Source organism: Cynoglossus semilaevis, chromosome 18 (assembly GCF_000523025.1).
Source record: "Cynoglossus semilaevis isolate Cse_v1.0 chromosome 18, Cse_v1.0, whole genome shotgun sequence".
In the NCBI taxonomy this organism is placed as follows: Eukaryota; Metazoa; Chordata; class Actinopteri; order Pleuronectiformes; family Cynoglossidae; genus Cynoglossus; species Cynoglossus semilaevis.
Window position 1 is genome coordinate 14,991,063 of NC_024324.1, and position 5,206 is coordinate 14,996,268.

Genomic DNA, 5,206 nt, shown 5'->3' on the forward strand with positions numbered 1-5,206 from the left:
GCTTTATAAGCTGTGTAATACCAAATCCCAGGAGCTCCATCTGCCAGACAACATTCCTCGACTGGAAGTCAGATATAACCTCATCTTTTCCAAACACTGTATCTCGTATCTCGTTCTCATAGTTTCCCCTCTCTCTCTCTCTCTCTTCCTCCCATCGCTCTATTTCTGCTTTCACTGTCCTCCCCTCCGCTCACCCCCCCCCGTCTCCACTGTAGCTGCCCCGCCCTCTCGTGGCAAATCCCGTTGGCTCGCTGCCACGGACGCAACACGCACACGGACATGCCTGTCGATGTTTTGAAACTCTGCCAGATACAACAAGGGGAGGCGGTGGCCGCAGGACGGCAATCTGATTGGTCGGCCTCAGAGCCGAGTAGGAAAACAAACCACAGTCAGCTGGCCTCATTGCACAGCGAGCATGTGACAGACCGTCTTGCGCTCAGCACTTGAGTAGTAAGAAAAAAAAAAAAAGAAGAAGAAGAAGAAAAACAGGAAAAGGAGACGGAGAGTAAAGGTGGCAAAGATATGAATACAAATACCAGCGTAGTAGTGACAACTATGACAGTAATAAATGTGATAACGACGGTGACAGCCAGGGTAAGGAGGAGCAAACGGGGAGAAAAAATAAAAAGGAAACAAGCAAAAAAAAAGACTGGCGCCAAAACTTGCTAATCTTAGATATAGCCACATGACACAACAACATTAGCCAAATTAGCTTCAGTTTATCGAAATATTTTTTTCCTCCCACCTCTGCTTTTTGTTTTTAAGCAAGCTTTCATTCAACGTGTCACAATTATCAAAAAGTAAAAGTTTAAAATGAAACCAAACGCTAACTGTGTAATACACTGTTTACTACATTTAGGCATATTTTCCTTTTTTTTTAATTATCTTTTCAGGTGAAAAGAATGTTGCTGATAACATGTTGAGGTATTAATGTGTGATATTAATAAGTACATTTAAACTAAATGTATATGATCATACTACAGTACCATGCTGTGCTATTGAGATATTCTTCATACCGAGTCAAGCATACAATGTAATCAATTAATTCCAGCTGTCAAAAAAAGTAGACTACAAAGGGAGAAAGTACATAACAGAGGCAGAGGTTCTGAAAAATAATACACAAACCAATTTGCCTATGTCAAAAAAGAGCATTCTTGGCTGATTGGTACTCGTATTTCTGGTTGTGCAGGCGACCGTTCTGCATATTTGTTTGGTTCTGGTACCCAAAAAAAAAAAAACTGTAGCTATTACATGGTAAGCTTAGAAATACTGTACTCCAAATTCAATATTTGTAGCTGACTATTACAGGTAGCAGTTAGGTACTGTGGGGGAGCCACCGCCTTGTCATTCGGACAACAACAAACCTAATATTTCTAGCATCGTCACGCAGTGAAACATCGTCAACGTCCGGGTTGAAGAGGTTAACAGGAGAATGGCTTGCTTCAGGCTAACCCTGACTTTAGCAGAGACAACATTAGTTTTATTTGCACACCAAGTTTAACTGCTCTCAGGACAAACATATGTAGATCGTGTGGAAAAAATATCTCATAATAAATAAAATAAAAATAGAATAAAAGAATGCTTTACTTTTTGTATAAACTGTAAATTGAAGAAAATTTAAATATCTTTAATATTAATGTTTATTATTTTTTTTACGTATCTAAGTAAATTATATCAAGTCTTGAGAAGAGAAATAACTGTCCATAAATATGTACAGATTCTCAACAGAACACAGATGATGTATTGGCTGTGTTCATTACTAGGGAAGCACGATGTGGATTGTTTTTAAAGGATACCTACGACCAACATTTATCCGGTGCTAATGGCTAATACTTAAATCTTAAATTCTTGATCAAAGTCAAAAGACTTATTACGATTTATTACCTTTTCTCAATTTCTACAAAAAAAAAAATATTGCGCTTAAACACCCTACTGTTTACACAATTCAGTTGTTGTTTTGCAAAAGCATGCAGGCTAATGACGACGCAATGACTTTAGCTCATATGCTAATGTCCCCGCTGCCTCACAGGCGTACCATGTCAGGAGTGCGAGGAGACGGTAGGTTGTCAGGAGACGTGAGGCTCAGTGTGAAGACCTTGCTGCATTTCCCGGGCAATCAATCGATTCAGATACGTTATAAAAATCTCCCTAAAACAGGTAATATCGTGCATCCAAATTTGTCTAGAAAAACAGCTCCAAAGATAATTAGAAAAATGTTTTGACTAAATCTTTAATTATTTATTTAAGGACAGTCCTGAAACAGCAGCGGAGTGCCAAAAGACTGCACCGCATTTATTAAAACACGAGTTCAGCGAGTGAGGTCAACTAATGGCCAATTAAAGGTGCATTTGTGCATTAGCAGGCAGTAGCGGGCTCAGCCATTTGGATGTCTATTTAAATCCCACAGTCACAGGGAATGTGATAATTACCTCCCCTTCCATCCAATACATGCATTCAATACATGAACAGGTCCTCAAATCGTGCACGCGCACACACACACACACACGCACAAACACGTCCGCAACACAAGAAACAAAGAATGCTCTCTAATTACTGGCACATGCTGCACACGCAAAAGTCTAAAAGTCCAACTTCATATAATCCAATTGCTGGCTGCACACACACACACACACACACACACACACTCGCCTACTTCGGGGGATAACTACCTACAGATGGGTGATACTTTCGGAGAGAAGGGTTTTTGCACCGACACTTTCAGGAGCGTTACAACGTAATCACAAGCTCCTCAACGGCAACAGGCGTTAGGTCGTGCTAAGGAGACTTGGAGTATCACGGTCTCGAACACCGCGCGGCCAGGTAGCACTGATGAGAAAAGCAGGAGTCAACAGAGGAAACACTGTGCGTACAGGGTGAGCGTGCGAGACGAGGAGAAAAGAGAACCCAGGAGGTATAAACTCAAGTTACAGGAATTCCTCTGGCCTTGTATCAGAGTCAGCGCTGGGTTAAGTTTCCTTACAAACACTCTGCTGACCAGCTCCAGAGAGGGGGGCAAGGGAGGGAGGGGCGGGGGGGTACAACTGGTGATCACAAAGGCAAACCCAACATGTGGCCCAACGCATACTTTCCCCCTTTTCATGTCTGGAAAAGAGTGCCAAAGAATTTCTTTTTTTTTTTTTTTTTAAAGGGAGGTGTTAATGACATTGATCTCAACTGGAACTGCACTCCTGCGTCGCCTTGGCATCTCGGTGGTTTCTCTAAAACAAATCGGGTTGACACGGTAACAATAAAGGGTCGAGGAACCGATAGGTTTATTGGTTAGCAACCATTTCCTGACAAGTCTCACACTTATTTGGGCAACACTCGTCCACCGGTTGCATCTACAGAGTGGATGTTGTTTGTTTGTATTCCTGGTTCGTACATTAGCAAATATTAGTACAGCGGCAATAATTCAATCGACGCTACATGCCATCAGCATCTTTTTAAATTAGGAAGATGATCGACTACAGACACATCATGGCGTCTCCTCAACAGACAGTCAGGATCCTCACTCAAGTGTACAAAGTGTACATGGTCTTATCAGTGGGTAGCCATGTTCACTCGCTGCCCAAGGAGCTTAATCTTCTAACTGCATTTAGCCCCGCCCCTCCCCCCCCCCAAAAAAACGTCCAAGCTCACGCTGTAATTTACCAGTAATTTTCAACGTTTAACAAAAACAATAATTCTTTTCAAAATTATGTTTGCATAGGACTAATTAAAGAACAAACTCGATCTGCATATCGTTATTATGTCGTAATACATTTATTCATACGTTTAGCTAGTCGTTTAGCTAGTCGAGGTTTACACCAAACATTAAACATGCCCTATTGTGGCAACACAAATAGCACTGTTTGGACACACACCAAATATTTACACGAGTTAATCCAGTACCTTTACACCCCGCCCCAAAGTGTGGTAGTAGTTACACAGTATATTCTGAAAATTAAGCCACTGTTTAGTAACTCTTTTTTTTTTCCATTGAAACGCACAAACGATGTAAAAGCTCTGCTCACTTTCTGTTCAGATGGATGTGTCAACTATGTAGTGAGGTATATTTTTTAGCATTTCGTTTCCCCCCCTTGACTGGGCAAAACAGTAACTTGGACAGTTAAACCACGTTAAAATGTCAATTTGCAGCGGATAAACAAACACAACAGAAAAGGTTCCCAGACGTTTAACCATTACCGCCCACACCAGATCAAACAGACAGAGAACTGGTCTGTCTAATTCAGCAGGGTGGGTAAATGAAGGATTTGAATATATGCTGGATTTGCAACAGGACAACTGACACTGCGTGCTCAGGGGCTCAGCAGCAACAGAAGAAAAAGGCAGTCTTCTCCTGTGTCATTTACCCCCCCAGGGCTGAAGCCCAGTGAGTAAGGCATTACTGGGAAACTAAGCCATTACTGGAAAACAGTCCACCTATTTACTGGCACTGGACGGGAGGCTGGGATTAGTTAAGACGGGGACAGATGTGATGGTTATTGATGGGGGGGGTCTTTTTTACATTTGATGCATATAGTTAAATGGTATACATACTGTAATGAATTACAATGACATAAACCGAGCTGTTACCAGTCAAAGTGGATGTTGTTGAAGGTCAAAACATACTGCTGTCAAAAGGTCTTAAAGCTGAGGGCCCCTGACTCCTGGCCCGGGGGCCACTTCGGGCCCACAAACCCCCAACGTATGGTCCGCAAGTAGATTTATTGTTTCTTCATTTGAAGACTTTTTTTTTAATTTAATTTATTATTCATTTAAGAATAAAAAAATCTAATAGGTGATTGTTCGCTATTAGCACTTATAAACAATTTCTATATCATAAAAATGATCCTCCAAATATATTGGTTGGTTTGAAAGATGAAACATTGAAACTGTCAAAAGCAGGTGAAAAAAAATATATAATTTGTAACAATTTTACTTTTACTCAGTGTAATTATATTAACAACAGCATGGTAAGCAATACTTTACACATGAATCATTTAACACTGACCAAATCATTTCTTTATAAACAAATGATTTAATGACAAACTAAAAATATATAGTTTTATTTTAAATCTGAATAAAATGTTTGCGTCCGAAACACAGTGGTGGGTGGAACCACACCTGCACGTTTTGCGTCAGAATACCATTTTGCTAATATAACAACAAATCAGCTGTTCTCTTGGAACAATGAAAATAAATTTGCGAGTCACAGAACCCACTG